The sequence below is a fragment of the Dryobates pubescens genome, chromosome 3 (genome assembly GCF_014839835.1).
Source record: "Dryobates pubescens isolate bDryPub1 chromosome 3, bDryPub1.pri, whole genome shotgun sequence".
NCBI lineage: Eukaryota > Metazoa > Chordata > Aves > Piciformes > Picidae > Dryobates > Dryobates pubescens.
In genome coordinates this window covers 20,923,419-20,939,774 of record NC_071614.1, presented here as the reverse complement: position 1 = coordinate 20,939,774, position 16,356 = coordinate 20,923,419, and the positions used below count along the sequence as shown (strand labels likewise).

General features: G+C 43.9%; 1 protein-coding gene across 1 annotated transcript in view; it reads left to right on the top strand.

Moving 5' to 3' along the window:
* MSRA (methionine sulfoxide reductase A) overlaps positions 1 to 16,356 on the top strand; it is a 318,403-nt gene that overhangs the window by 215,660 nt on the left and 86,387 nt on the right. The gene's annotated exons all lie outside the window — the stretch shown is intronic.

Sequence of the window (16,356 nt, the reverse complement as noted above, 5' to 3'; positions counted from 1 at the left end):
TTAATTCTGTGTTTCGGTGAGAAATTCTTCACAGAGTGGTTGGCCATTGGAATAAGCTGCCTGGCGAGGTGGTCAAGTCACTGTCCCTGGAAGTGTTTAAAAAAAGACTGGATGAGGCACTGAGTGCAATGGTTTAGTTGATTAGATGGTGTTGGGTGATTGGCTGGACTTGATGATCTCAAAGGTCTTTACTGACCTGGTTGGTTCTGTGACAAGGAAGAAATTCTGTACTCTGAGTTTGATGATTTGCTGTCAAAAGTTGCCCAGAGAGGTTGTAAATGTCCTATCCCTGAAAACATTCCAGGTTGATTAAACAAGGCACTTAGCTACCTGATGTAGTTGAAGATGTCCATGCTGACTGCAGGGGAAATGGGCTACATGACCTTTAAAGGTCCCAAACAATTCTATGATTCTATGAAATCAGACATGAAATATTAACAGTATTGTATCTACAAAGTTTCCTTTGTCAGCTAAATGTGTAGCCTCGTCAAAGAAAGATGTTGGATTGATATTTGACCTGTTTCCTACAAAAACACATTGATTGGCACTAATTATATTCATTACCATTTGAACAGCATTTCCTTTTTTGCTGTTGTTGTTGTTTGGTTTTGTTTTTAACCAAGTACAAATTGTCATGGTGTTGCATGTGTTGTCTTACCTGTCCCTTTTGAAGTGCTGAGGGAAACCAGCACTTATCCCCTCTTTCAGTATTTAATACTAATCATCTAATGACTCTGTGAAACTGCACTTTTCTAAGTAGTTAACCAGTTAGACAACTTTGAGTTTATTTGCCTGAATTCCCAACTGCAAACTTAGAATAGAACAGAATGGGATTAACCAGATTGGAAGAGTCCTTTGAGAACATCAAGTCCAACCTATCACCCAACACCATCTCATCAACTAAACCATGGCACCAAGCACCCCATCCAGTCTCTTCCTAAACACCTTCAGTGATGGTGACTCTACCACCTCCCTGGGCAGGCCATTCCAATGGCCAGTCTCTCTTTCTATGAAGAACTTCTTCCTAACATCCAGCCTAAACCTCCCCTGGCACAGCTTGAGAGTGTGTCCTCTTGTTCTGGTGCTGGTTGCCTGGGAGAAGAGACCAACCCCCACCTGGCTATAACCTCCGTTTAGGTAGTTGTAGACAGCAAGAAGGTCTCCCCTGAGCCTCTTCTTCAGGCTAAGCAACCCCAGCTCCCTCAGCTTCTCCTCCCAGGGCTTGTGCTCCAAATCCCTCCCCAGCTTTGCTTTAGCAGGGGGGTGTTGGACAAGATGATCTTCAGAGGTCCCTTCCAACCCTCATGAGCCTGTCGTCCTGTGACATATCACAGCACATGAGAGGTAGGAAGGGACCTCCAGACATCTCAGCCCAAAAGGTAGCAAAGTTTCATGGAACTTAAAGCACCCAAAGAAAAATTTCAGGAAAAGGAGTGAGAAAATCACAGGAAGGAATGTTAGCATCCCTCCTCCTTTTGTCCATACACACCAAATGTGCACTTTTGATATCATCTCCTTTGTTTTATTCCCTGCAATATTTTTTGTATTGTAATCTCAATCAGCTAATTATATCTCAGATGATTATTTTTTATCTGGCTCTCCTTGCCATTATGTGTACGTGGTGCCTATTTAATGAGTTGGAAATCCCAGGAAATAAATGTGTCCGTTATCCCATGATAAATTTTTGCAGGAAAAACCTTTCAGTACGGAATTAAGAGGATTTGCTCGGGCTGGGGAACCTGATTTGTTCCATTGCCCTCTAGTGGGCTCGCAGCATGCGTGCAGTGCCATTAAATGCGGCAGCTCCTTTGCCTTCCTCTTTGTGTGCAACACAAACCATAGAGGTTCTTGTCATGGGGACGTCCTAAAGTTGTGTGTCCACATTTATGTAAATCACAGAGCACTGTTCTATGTATTGGATAAAGAAAAAGAATTCATAGTGCTGTTTCTAAGTAATGATAACAGGGAGTTCTGTGGGGCTCCTGCTTTGCTATGGAAATGAGGAAAATGTCCATTACTTGTATGAACATCATTCATCAAGTGAATTTTGGGAGGGACACTCGTGTATGTCCATCATTTCAACAGACACCATCTAGGGAGGTAGGCACCATTTTTTAGGCATCATTTGCTGGTGCTGTAGCTGTGTATAATTGTGAATTCATCACAGAGTCCCTGCAGGAGGGCTTGGCAAATGTTTCATCCCATTAATTTGTAAATTATCCTTCCATCTCGGAGTGGAAATCTTCACTGGCATCCACGGGGGCTGGTCATTATGTTTGTGCAGGTCCATTTGCAGGTGCAGAGATGTTGAAGGCCTGTGAGTGTTCATGGTTCGGCATCTCATACTTGCTGAGCATCTTAGAGCCACAAAAATAGTCAAGTGTCTGGAAAGCTTCTGCTGTGAGGACAGGCTGAGAGTGTTGCAGTTGCTCAGCATGGCGAAGAGAGGTCCCTGGGAAGACCTATTGCAGCCTTTCAATGCTTGAAGGGGGCCTGTAAGAATGATGGGGACAATCTTTTTAGCAGAGGCTGTTGTGACGGAACAAGGGTTGATGCTTTTGAACTAAAAGAGGAGAGATTTAAACTAGATGTAAGGGAAACACTTTTCATAATAAGGGTAGTGAAAGGCTGGCACAAGTTGCTTAGAGAGATGGCAGATTCCCATTCTTGGAAATGTCCCATGTGAGATTGGATGGAGATGCTTACTGCAAGGGGAGTTGGACTAGGTGACCTTACAGGTCCTTGCCAACCCAAAGCATTCTATGATTCTGTGATCTTGAACCACATTGATAACCACAAAGCTGATGAGTGCTTGGCACCTTTGCAAGTGACCTCTTCACTGTTGTCACTCTCAGTGCTTGACATTGGACAGACACCACAGAAATTGATGGGGTCTAATTCTCATTTTACAAACAGAGAAGTTTTAACTTTTCCTTCCATAGATATCAGTAAGGTGCATTAGGCAGAGTGAATTACATATGTACAAGACATATGAAGGGAAGGAAAAAGGAAGACTAATACTTGTGTTGGAAAAAGATCATAGTATTAAGGATGACCTTTTTTGACTGAAGTAAAAGCCAATGAAACAAAACTTAAAGATATAAATTGCTTAATGGTAAGATCAGAGGAAATCAAACAGGGTGGTTGCTACTATTTTTTACTTTGAGTTAAAATGCAGTGCATGACTCAATTGCAGCTTCTTAGTCTTAAAAGTGGAGTGACTTGTTGCCATAAAACGCCTGTCTGATATATGTCGACTTTGTACAGTGCCATATTTCTGCACCATCCTGGCAGGAGAGGAAGGGCGAAAGCTTTACCGTGCATTGTGGAAATGGTAGCACAGTTCTGGCTCAGATAGTTGGTTCAGGTCAGGCACTAATTTAGAGTCATGAGAAAATCACAGCTATCATTAGAGAGCGGAACACAGGCAACTTGAGCACCTGTGTGCATTTATGTCTACATCCGTGTTTGCGGATGCGCATGGAGAGCGTAGGAAAAAAATATTGCAGCTCTGCACTTTGCTTCAAAAATGACTCACTCCCTCTGGTGGGAACATTTAATTCTGAACGTGTGATGTTGCTTTCCCTCCTCCTTCTCCTCTTGCATTGACTCCCCCCTTCACCACATCACATTCGTCTTGCTTCGCGTGACATCTGCTCCATGTGCTGCAAAGTGGCGCTTTGGTTTCTATGGTAGCTGCTGTAGCCAGTGACCCATGGACCAGGTCAGGAGAAGAGGAAGATAACCCCAAGGTGGCTAGATTCAGGTGCATGCCAGCCATTCGCCCTCAGCTGATACACCAGGATGTGTTTGGAGAGGGTGTCCCAAGGGTAGGTCACTCCTATGACCAGCAACTGCCAGGGCATCCACAGCTAGAAGCAGTTGCTTTCCTCACCAGTATGAAGTGGTTGAAGGGCAAGAGTCAAGTGGAGGGTGTGAAAAACAGCAGACTCTGGATTTGGTTGAATTTCACTTTGTTTCCTTTTGCCTTGTTCAGGTCTCCAATTTTGCAGCAAACAGTCCTCTGCTTTTGCCTTTCAGATGGTGAAAGTGCAGATGCTAGACCTAAGATGTTACAATTGAGTGTCTGTTTTTAACATCACAGTATCATAGTATCACTAAGGTTGGAAGAGACCTCGAGGATCATCGAGTCCAACCTGTCAACATAGTTTGTCATTAGAATTACTGTGCCATTTTTTAAACAACAGAGAATAATGCCAGTTCACAGGCTACACCTGTAGCTGAGGTACTTTGTTTTATTTATTTTGAGCACAGTTCTTCTTTGACTTGTTCAGGCTCTTAACTCATTAAAAGAGGCCTGAATTCACATCCTGCCAACTCACCACTAAACCATGTCCCTCAGCACCACACCTACACATCTTTTAAATCCCTCTAGGGATTCCCACTGCCCTGGGAAGCCTGTTCCAGAGCTTGACAACTCTTTCATGGAAGAAATTTTTCTTAATGTCCAACTTTAACCTTCCCTGGTACAACTTGAAGGCCATTTCCTCTTGTGCTATTGCTTGTTTCTTTGGAAAAGAGACCAACATCCTCCTCAATACAAACTCCTTTCAATAGTTACAGAGTAATAAGGTCTCCTCTGAGCCTTCTTTTCTCCAGGTTAAACTACCCCAGTTTCAAGTGGTCCTTGCAATAGTTGTGCTTCAGACTTCAGCTGCTTCCTTGCCCTTCTTTGGACACACTCCAGTACCTCAATATTCTGATGACCATGCTATTTATGATACAAGCCATAATGCTGCTAGCCTTCTTGCCCATCTAGGCACCCTGCTGGTTGTTGACTGGACACCCCCAGATCCTTTTCCACCACCAGGCAGCTTTCCAGACACTCTTCCTCAGGCCTGCAGCCATGCAGGGAGGTTGTGTGATCCAAATGCAGGACCCAGCACTTGGCCTTGTCAAACTTCATAAGGTGGTCCTCAGCCCATTGATCCAGTCTGTCCAGATCCCTCTGTAAAGTCTTTGATGCTTTTTAAACTGAACAAGCATCTGATTTGAACTCTTTGACTTGCACAGACAACACATTGGGTAGCTAAATTGCATACTGCCCTTCTAAAGGTAACTGCAGAAAAAAGGAAACAAAGTTAAATATCCCTAAAATCTATTTAAGCTACCTGAGTCCTCTCCTCACTTACAGAGGGAACCTGCTGCAGATGGCACCTGGTTTCTCTCAAATGACCAAGTATCCCATAACAGTTCTGTTCACTGCTGTAACTTCAGCTGTAATGATTTCTTTGGGAGCTGAGATGGTTCCAAACTTTCCAGTATTTGGCCCTGAATGGTCATAGACCCTGTGGTCCACTTTGGAATGGTGTAATATGCTCATAGGAGAGGCCACTTCAGTAGTGAGGTGTGGCCTGAGCAGCTGTTTGGAGAAGGTTGAAATCTTTTCCTGAAACAATGCTCGAAAGAAACTGATTTGGATTAATAAAGCTGTAGAGAATAGAATAGACTAGAATAGAATAGAATAGAATTAACCAGGTTGGAAAAGACCATTGAGACTGAGTCCAACCAACACCATCTAATCAACTAAACCATGGCACCAAGCACCTCATCCAGTCTCTTCCCAAACACCTCCAGGGATGGTGACTCCAGCACCTCCCTGGGCAGCACATTCCAATGGCAAATCACTCGTTCTGTGAAGAACTTCTTCCTAACATCCAGCCTAAACCTCCCCTGGTACAGCTTGAGACTGTGTTCTCTTGTTCTGGTGCTGGTTGCCTGGCTGCAACCTCCCTTCATGTAGTTGTAGATGGCAACAAGGTCTGCACTGAGCCTCCTCTTCTCCAGGCTAAGCAACCCCGGCTCCCTCAACCTCTCTCCACAGGGCTTGTGTTCCAAACCCCTCACCAACTTTGTTGCCCTTCTCTGGACACCTTCCAGCAACTCAACATCTTTCCCAAACTGAGGGGTCCAGAACTGGACACATTACTCAAGGTGTGGCCTAACCAGTGCTGAGTACAGGGGCAGAAGCCAAATGACAGAAGTCCAAAGGCCAAGGAGTACTTCCAGTTGTGCAGGCAAATGATTAATCCAGGTTATAAATTGCATGTTGTTATAAGCTCCTTGGACCCAGGCTTTCATTTTCCATGCATGGCACCATGCTCATCCTCTCAACTTCCCTTTGCTTTGTTTGCTGTTACCTCAGTACATATAGTTCATCCTACTAGTACAGTGCATACTCAAAGTTTCTCTTTTATCCTTATCAGAGGCCATGACATCTTGGCAATAGGTGGAGCATGGTTATATTTGCATTTTTAATATGCACAGGTTGTTGGATTTTTTGGTTTTAAGATCACTCAGTTTATGACTTATGTGTCTGTTTATTGATCAGTGTTTAAAGAGAATATTAACAGTGAGATTAGCATGTAGCAACAATATATTAAATAGTGTTATTCATCATTCTGCAGAGGCCATCATTAATTTAATTTGTTTAATTAAAATAGCCCATTAAAATGCTGCTGCTGGGTGTAGTTACTGGCAGAAACCCACTACTGGCTTCCTTTTTTTTCCATAATGGGACATAATATTATACCAGGTCTCAACAACTTCAACATTTTGCTAATTGAGTCAGCAGTTCCATTTGAAATTAGCCTGACTGGGAAAGAAAAACAAATCAAATGCAGAGCCTAGTTAGCATTTAAAACTTAAAACAGGGGGTGGTTCCTTATTTTCTTTCCAGCGAATGTGAGCAGGAGGTCAGGTTGTTGTGTGAACATTAAAAAATGTCACCACCTGACCTGCTGTATGCCTGACACTACGTCATGTTTATACTGACAGGAAGAAGCAGACGAAACAAAATGAGAAGGTAATGAGGTAGAGCACAGAGGGGCTGCGAAACCTTCCCCGCAGACAGCTCTGCAATCTTTATTAATGCTGCTGGTTCAATATCCAAATGTGACCTGCAATGAAATGCCACTGTGTGTTTTTCCATTTCGACTCATCCTTTTGGGAAGGACAGAAATGAAATAATTCCATATCTCAGTGTAAAAGCTGGTGAGGGGTTTGGAGCACAAGCCCTAGGAGAAGAGGCTGAGGGAGCTGGGGTTGCTTAGCCTGGAGAAGAGGAGGCTCAGGGGAGACCTTATTGCTCTCTACAACTACCTGAAAGCAGGTTGTGGTCAGGTGGGGGCTGGTCTCTTTTCCCAGGCAACCAGCACCAGAACAAGGGGACACAGTCTCAAGCTGTGCCAGGGGAGGTTAAGGCTGGATGTTAGGAAGAAGTTCTTCATAGAAAGAGAGATTGGCCATTGGAATGGGCTGCCCAGGGAGGTGGTGGAGTCACCATCACTGGAGGTGTTTAGGAAGAGACTGGATGGGGTTCTTTGTGCCATGGTTTAGTTGATGAGATAGTGTTGGATGAAAGGTAAGACTCAATGATCTTGAAGGTCTCTTCCAACCTGGTTTATCCTGTTCTATTCTATTCTTAAAACCACAATATATATCTGTGCTGGTAGGTAGAGTGTCATTTCTACGGTGGTTTTGAAATGTGCATGGAGTGGGTAAAGTCCAGTTTTACCCTTTTGGTGAAGTCTTTATTGTCAACAGCCTTGAGCAGGCTTTCTTCTGTGTGGCTGTTCTGGTTCTGTATTCTGCAATCTTCCCTCGTTGTGTTTGGTTTGTGCTGCTTCAATGTGAAGCCCCCAGAATATTTTTTTCTGTACTAAAGTAGAGTAAGTGCCTGTGCTTGGTGCTGGCTGAGCCATCTTGGATGACCATAGAGGACACAGTCTCAACCTGCACCAGGGGATGTTTAGGCTTGAGGTGAGGAGAAAGAGAGAGTTGCTAGCCATTGGAATGGGCTGCCCAGGGACATGGTGGAGTCACCATCCCTGGAGGTGTTCAAGAGGGGATTTGATATGGCACTAGGTGCCATGGTTTAATCATGAGGTCTTGGGTGACAGGTTGGACTTGATGATCTTTGAGGTCTTTTCCAACCTTGTTGATTCTATGATTCTGTGACCTACACCAGTTGCTCGAACACAAGTGTACAATGGCTTGGTCATGCTGTAGTAGTTGCTAGGGTAAAAATCTGCCTAACTTATGCAATTGGAGATGTCACAGGATTTCTGAGACATTCATATGGGATTTATAGGTTAAAGGATTTGCAGGAGTTCCACATGCTTCTGGTTCAGTGGCTGGAGATCAAAGCAAAGTATCTATATTTAGGCAAGAGAACCCAACTTCCACTTTACCACCAGACATCTTTCTTAGAAGTTTGTCCAAACCAGAGTTATACATAATTTTTGTGGCCTCATCTGGACCTGCATCAATGAGATGCATGTTTCACATGGGTGCACATGAATGATACTCTGATAATGGTGTGTTAAGCATGGTTATGGCCTGGACCAAAGTGCCACCCTGCAGCTGTGCACACACTTCCATTGTTAGCATGGTTGCTGGTGCCATTTTAGCCTTTTCTCACTAACAGTCTCCAAACCAATTCCCAGGAGAGGTCTGAGGGTGACAAGTTGAGGGACAGCCCCAAGAGGCAGTTTCAGTGTGACCAGGCCATTGGGAGTAGGAGAGTCTGGTTGCTTGGATGTGAGCCCAGCTGTACCACCTGGCCTGTGGGCTCCATGATGAATGATTCAGCACACTTTATTTTCTGGTATGAATGAAGTCATTCCACATCAAGAATGACTTCTGTGAATGAGAAGGACTTGCATAATTACCTTTGATCATGGTGAAATCAAGGAATACTCTTCTCCACTGCTGTTTTAAACAATGCACTTCACTTACATGGGTGTCATTTTGCCTCCTCAGAAAACTGATGGAAATATTTAGTGAAACCAGTGCCATAACCTTCTCTGGAGGTTGGAGATTTTCAGATGCTCCATGCAGTGAGAAGGAGTAGGACCTGGGGACGCTCCTAGGTGACATTTTGAGGTGGTAGGGAAGTACAGGAGATTCGATCTGGGATCTATCAATCAAGTTTCTGTAGAACTGGGGAACTGGACCTGCAATGATAATGTGGAAGATGTTAGTTCAAACCCCTCTGCAGTGTTGAGCTCAAGGCTGGTCACTCATCTTGAGTCCTGTGTCCAGTTCTGGGCCCCTCAGTTTAGGAACGATGTTGAGTTGCTGGAAGGTGTCCAGAGAAGGGCAACAAAGCTGGGGAGGGGTTTGGAGCACAGCCCTGTGAGGAGAGGCTGAGGGAGCTGGGGTTGCTTAGCCTGGAGAAGAGGAGGCTCAGGGGAGACCTCCTTGCTGTCTACAACTACTACAAGCTGCACCGAGGAAGGTTTAGGCTGGATGTTAGGAAGAAGTTCTTCATAGGAAGAGAGACTGGCCATTGGAATGTGCTGCTCAGGGAGGTGGTGGAGTCACCATCACTGGAGGTGTTTAAGAGACTGGGTGGAGTGCTTGGTGCCATGGTTTAGTTGATGAGATGGTGTTGGATCATAGGTTGGACTCAATAATCTTGAAGGTCTTTTCCAACCTGGTTAATTCTATTCTATTCTATTCTATTCTATTCTATTCTCTCTAGGACAAATGCAGAGAAGGCTTTCTAAGTTGATCAGGGAATGTGGAAGTATTAAACAAGAAAAGACTGTCATTTCATATCTAGCAAACAAACTGAAAATAATAAATAAATCCAGAAATAGGAAAGGTTTTCATATCAGGGAGAGGGCAAAAAGCTCTTTACAGAACGGTGTTAGCACAAATCCAGGTGCGTTTAGGTTTGGAAATTAGGTGTTTTATAATCATTAGAGCAGCTGGGTTCAGAAACAGCTGCCCAAACAGAATCGAGAGGATAAGAAATCTGACAATTTATGCAACAGTGATTACAAAGTTCCTGAAAGGATGTATGTGAGCTTCCAGAGGCAGGAAAATGAATTTGATAACACAGGAGGAGGTCTTTCAGACCTGTGGCACTATCACTGTGAAGTGCTACTATTTCATGAACTAATTTATCCTCAGTTTTCCCCTATTTTAAAAGAGCTGGCACTGCAGTAAGCCATTATACAGCATCCCATGGCTTGTCTTCATGAATTACAAAACAACAGAAGAGTGAGGGTTGGAAGGGACCTCTGAAGATCATCTAGTCTGACTTTCCATCTAAATATGATCACCTAGAGTAAATAAACCAGTAATATGTCCAAGTGGGTTTTGAATGGCTCCAGAGATGAAGACTCCACAACCTCTCTGGGCAGCCTCATCCAGTGTTCTGTTGCCCTCAAAGTGAGGAACATTTTCCTTAGGTGGAACCTCCTGTGTTCCAGCTTGTGTCCTGTTACTGGACACCACTGATAAAAGTCTGGCTCCATCCTCCTGACACTCACACTTTAGGTATTTATAAGCTTTGAGAAGATCCCCCCTCAGTCTTCTTTACTCCAGGCTGAACTGCCTCAGGTTTCTCAGCCTTTCTTCATAAGGTCCAGTCTCCCAATAATCTCAGTGGCTCTCTGCTGGACTCTCTTGATGATCTCAAAGGTCTCTGGTTATTTCTATTCTATTCTATTCTATTCTATTCTATTCTATTCTATTCTATTCTATTCTATTCTATTCTATTCTATTCTATTCTATTCTATTCTATTCTATTCTATTCTATTCTGTAATTGCCTATCCCCCTTGAACTGGGGAACCCAGCATTGGATACAGTACCCCAGATGTGGTCTAGGGAAGAGCAGAGTGGGAGGAAAACCTGCTTCAGCCTGCTGGCCACATAATTCTTCATGCACCCCAAGACACCACTGATCTTCTCAGCCATGAAGGCATGTTGTTGGCACAGGGTCAGCTTGTTGTCTGCCAGGTTCTTTTCCCCAGAGCTTCCTTCCAACAGATTATCATCCCCTAATCTTCACTGGTACATGGGGCTGTTCTTCCCCAGAAGCCCTTGTTGAATGTCATTAGGTTCCTCCCTGCCCAACTCTGCAGCCCACCTAGGTCTTGCTGAATGGCAGCACAGCCTTCAGGTGTGTCATTTGTATCATGACACATTCATATCATGAGCACCTTGCTGAGGATACACTTTATCACTTCATCCAGGTCATTGATGAATAGCTTAAACAGGGCTGAACCCAGTAATGCTCTCTGGGGAATACCACTAGCCCCAGGCCTCCAACTAGACTTCATGCCACTGACCACAGCCCTCTGAGCCTTGTCCTTCAGCCAGAATTTATGAATTTATAGATTCGCTGAGAGAACCATTGCTTTGTTCATCAATATTCAATTTCCTGGCCCCTGTGGTGCAGTGTTTTGTGTGCTTCACAATTCACAGTTGTTTGTGTAATGTCACAATGTGAAAGCCTGATGTACCAGAAAGACATGATGTACAGAAACCAAGCAAGTTCTGTGGCCAGAGAGTACTGTCATGATGGTAGAGAGCAAACTTTCCTGGGAGCATATGCCAGTCAAATGGCAAATGCCTAGTGGTCAGCATGTCTGTCATCTGTGCTTCTGTCATTCTGTGTTGCCCAAACTGACCACAAAACTCCTAGCACCTGAATAGAAGCCATGGACAGAGAAAGCTCAACACATCTCTTACTGTGCCATAATCATAATGTAAGGTGTCTCCTTCTCTTTGCTTGTTATTACTGATGAATCCCCCCCGGTTTTATATTTATACATGTATGTATATGTATTTCTTTTACTTTCACCATTCCCCTGTGTCATTTCGCAGAATCACAGAATCACCAAGGTTGGAAGAGACCTCAAAGATCACCAAGTCCAACCTGTCACCACAGACCTCAGGACTAAACCATGGCACCAAGTGCCACGTCCAATCCCCTTTTGAATTTCAATTCATAAAAGTGGACCTGATCTAAAACGAGGGAGAGAGACCCTTGCAATTTTGAGAGCCAACTCATGCCCCTGAGTTCATTTAAGCCCTTGGTGATCAATATGTGAAGGTGGGCAACAAACAAGAGGTTAATAAAAATGTGTGTGAAAATGTTCTGACAAATTAAGCCACAGAAAATCCTGATTTTAAAGTTCAGGTGCTTTGGTTGTCAGACAGAAGTGATGCTATGTCTTGATTATCCTGCCAGTTCACTAAGTGATAGATTTAAGAGTTTATTTCAGCAGTCAATTTAGAGGCAGATCACAAGCAGGTGAAATGCTGCAGTGTTATGGATATTGAATGAGTAGAATAAAAATGGCTATATTCATGAAGTAAACTGCCAAACAAGTCAGTGAGGGAATGCAGTGGGGTGGGGTGGGGGGGTTAGATCTTTTGAACACAGCCTCATTTCCACTTGAAGGCTCCATTTTGACACAGCCATTAACACTTGAAATAAGCGCTGGGTATCGGTGATCCATGGTGCTTTCTGCAGGAGAGGAGATATTTCCTTTCAGTACCCACCTTTAACTGGGATGATCAGTGTATCTGAAAACACTGCTGAATATTGCAGCACATCCCTGATGTGGAGAACTGCATTGCAAATGTGGGTTGGTTATTTCTTTCTTCTTTTTTTTTTTAAACTCCTTGGTTAATTATTGCTTTGATTATAGAGCTGGAATTGCCATCTGTCACAAGCTCTGTGGGATGACCCAGCTTATTTTGGCACAGTGTTTTGCTACATATAATGTTTATTATTCCCCAAATAATATAATGTGGGACAGATACTATCATCCTGGGACAACTTGTCATGTGATGACTTTACTCCTATCATCTCAGTGCAATGCAATTACATTTTCATGTGCCATTCTATTAGGCTGTGAGCTGCATGATACCGTGATGTGTACAGCTTAGAGTTGTGACACAGATAGGGCAAAACAAGTACATCTGTCTGACATATCTGTTTAATGTTACTTCCATGTAAGGAGCATCTGGCAGTTAGCTAGTAGCTTTCCTGAAAGTTGAGAGCATTTGGGAAAATAGGCTGTTATTATCATATTAAAATAACTTCATTTTGTTAAGAACCCCTCCTCAGTTCTATCACTACCAACCTTCTTCTCCTTTGCATTGGGAAGCTGTAAGATCAAGTCTCCTGGTGTTGGCTGCTGTTGCTGTATTACATGGGAAAAGGCATAAACACATTCTGGGTTGTTTCTTTTTGGTTTGGTTTGGTTTGGTTTGGTTGGGGTTCTTGTGTGTTTTGGGTTTTTTTGGGGGGGAGGAGGGGTTGGGGTTTTTTTTGAGGCTTTATAGATCACAGAATCACAGAGTCACAATATGTTAGGGCTTGGAATGGGCTTAGAAAGGTCATCAAGTCACACAGCCAAGCACAAACAGCCCAAAAGGTTCCTGCAGTGCACTGATGACAACTTTCTCCTGCAAGTAGTTGAAGAACCAACAAGGTTAAGTGCAATGTTTGGACCTGGTATTAACAAACAAAGAAGGACTGGTTGTAGATGCTAAGCCTGGGGGAAATCTTGGTTGCAGTGACCATGATGTGTTAGTTTAATATCAACAGACAAAGAAGCAGTGTGATAAGTAAAATTTCAACCCTAAGAAATCCTGCTTTGGCAGGGGGGTTGGACTTGATGTCTCTTGAGGTCCCTTCCAACCTCTAATATACTGTCATATTGTGAAGTTCAAAACCCCTGCCACAGCAGGGCCACCTACAGTAGGTCACACAGGAACACATCCAGGTGGGTTTTGAACGTCTCCAGAGAAGGAGACATTTCTGGGCAGCCTTTTCAAGTGCTCTGTCATCTTCACACTGAAAAAGTTTTTCCTTACATTTGTGTGGAACCTCCTATGCTTCAGCTTGCACCCATTTCCCCTTGTCCTATCATTGGACATCACTGGGAAGGGCCTGACTTCATCCTCCTGCCATTTGCCCTTCACACTGCATGTAGCACCTCTGTGGCTCTGTGATGGACTCTTTCAAGCAGTTCCCTGAGGCCCTTCTTGAACTGAGGGGCCCAGAACTGGTCACAGCATTCCAGATGTGGCCTCACCAGGACAGTGCAGATAGGGAGGAGAACCTCTCTCAACCAACAAGGCACACCTCTTCTAATACAGCCAAGGAAGAAATTAGCTTTCTTGACCACCAGGGCACATTGGTGGCTCATGGTCATCCTTCTGTCCAGCAGGATCCCCAGGTCCCTTTCCCCTGTGCTACTCTCCAAGAGGTCAGGCCTTAACCTATACCAGTACATAAAGATAAAAGTGAATAGTTAACTGTCATCCTAAACTGAAAATACTTTCAGGTGAGAGAAAACATCAATCTGTGGAAATCCTACTAAACAACCATGCAGATGTATTATCATGGAATCATTGAATTGTTCTGGGTGGAACAGACCTTTAAGGTCATTGAGTCCCACTGTTAACCCAGCACTGCCAAGTCACCACTAAACCATGTCACTCAACACCACATTTACATGTCTTCTGAGTTGCTCCAGGGATGGTGACTCCACCACTTCCCTGGGCAGCCTGTTTCAGGGCTGGACAACCCTTTTGGTGAAGATCCCTTGATTTGAGTCTTAATGGAGCTTGGAAAATTTATCTGTGTTCTGGGAAAATGTATCAGTGTTACCAGCCTCACTGTGACAAGGGCTGCAGCAACCAGGAAATGTTTTGAGCTCCTTTCCATGTAAAGTTTGGGAAAAAAATCACAGTCTGCATCAGAATTAAATTAAAGAATCGTTTTAGACTAGACTAGACTAGGCTAGAATAAACCAGGTTGGAAGAGACCTTCGAGATCGTTGTGTCCAACCTATCATCCATTTTACACACTGGCAAGTTAATATAACAACACCACCAAAGCATCTTGCAGGTATTTTCCCCTAAAAATTAAGGAGACCAAGTGTAGAATCTTGCACCTGGGAAAGAACAACCCCATGGATCAGTATAGATTGGGGACTGACCCATTGGAGAGCAGTGAAGGGGAAAAGGACCTGGGGGTCCTAGTGGATGGAAGGTTGACCATGAGTCAGCAGTGTGCTCTTGTGGCCAAGAGGCCAATGTCATTCTGGGATGGATTAGAAGGGCTGTGGTTTGTAGGTTGAGAGAGGTTCTCCTTCCCCTCTACTCTGCCCTGGTGAGGCTGCATCTGGAATATTGTGGCCAGTTCTGGGCCCCTCAGTTCAAGAAGAGCCTTAGGGAACTGTTTGAAAGAGTCCAGCACAGAGCCACAAAAATGATTAAGGCAGTGGAACATCTTTTCTTTTGCCCAATGTCTCACACTAAGCATATCAACCATAAAGGAGAATGGCAGGGTGTTACCTCCTTTTTCAGTTTATTGAGGTAATCCTGATGGAAATCCTTATGACCATTTCTAATCACATAAAAAGGAGGAAAAATAAAAGAAGAAAAAAAAAATAATTACCAGCATCTTGGCTTTCATGATGACCTACACTGACAAAATGCAATGTCTTTCTACAGGCAATGAATTAGTTTGTGTGATTTCCAACTCCAGGAGATGAGAATGTAAATCTGTAGGAGGTCTCTTGTCACCACCACTTCTGGCTGACCAGAATCCTTTTGTTTTATATTTCTTTCCCCCTTTTCCCCAGTTTTGCTGTGGAACACTCTGGGCAAACAAGCTTCAAAACCTGAGGTACTAAGCTTTTCAACTCAATTCCCATCAAAGACACAAAAATCGATATGGTCCACATAGCATTTCTAAAGTTCTTCAAGCATTGCCTGCAAAAGGACACACTGGCTGTGTGTTCCAACCCCCCACCCCCCACCCCCCATTGTCTTTTTAATGATTTAATAATTCTGATATTTTAGTGTCTCTGCTCTGAAACTTGAACAAACTTAGAAACTTGTTTTCTTCCCCTTCACATGTTAAATGTGACTCCTTAGGAACCACTGTGTTATCACTTTTGAATTTCTGCCAGTTGGTTTGCTGCCACAGTACCAATAAAAGCAAATTCTTCCTTGGGCAGCACTACAGAGGACCTGTCAAGTGCACTCAAGCACGTGGGGCTGTGCATGCTCCAGAGGACACCCTCCAGCCATGCCCAAGGCAGTGCTTGCAAGTCTTGGCACAGGACAGAGCTCTCTTGGAGGGTGAGCTTCAGAGGATGCGCTGGAGACACTGAAGGAGATTAGCAGTTTCAGAGGAAGTGGCAGGACTGGATCCGTGGGGCATTGGAGATGTTTTTGCTGACCGTCTGTGCAAGGGGGTGCAAAAGCAGCAGTGAGTTGTGAGCATAGCTGCTGCATCAGCATCATTTTAATTAGATCTGGATTGCTCTGTGTAGCTATACAGATAGCATCAGTTATGTTATTTCTTTAAATGAAGGACTGGAATGCAAATGGAGTGCATTTGAGTGTGCAGAGCAAAGTGTGGTATTATAGAATCACAGACTGATTTGGGTGGGAAGTGACTTTTAAAGATCATCCAGTCCACCCCTCCTGCAGTAAGCAGGGACCTCTTCAACTAGATCAGGTTGCACAGAACCCTGTCCAACTTGACCTGGAATGTTTCCAAGGAT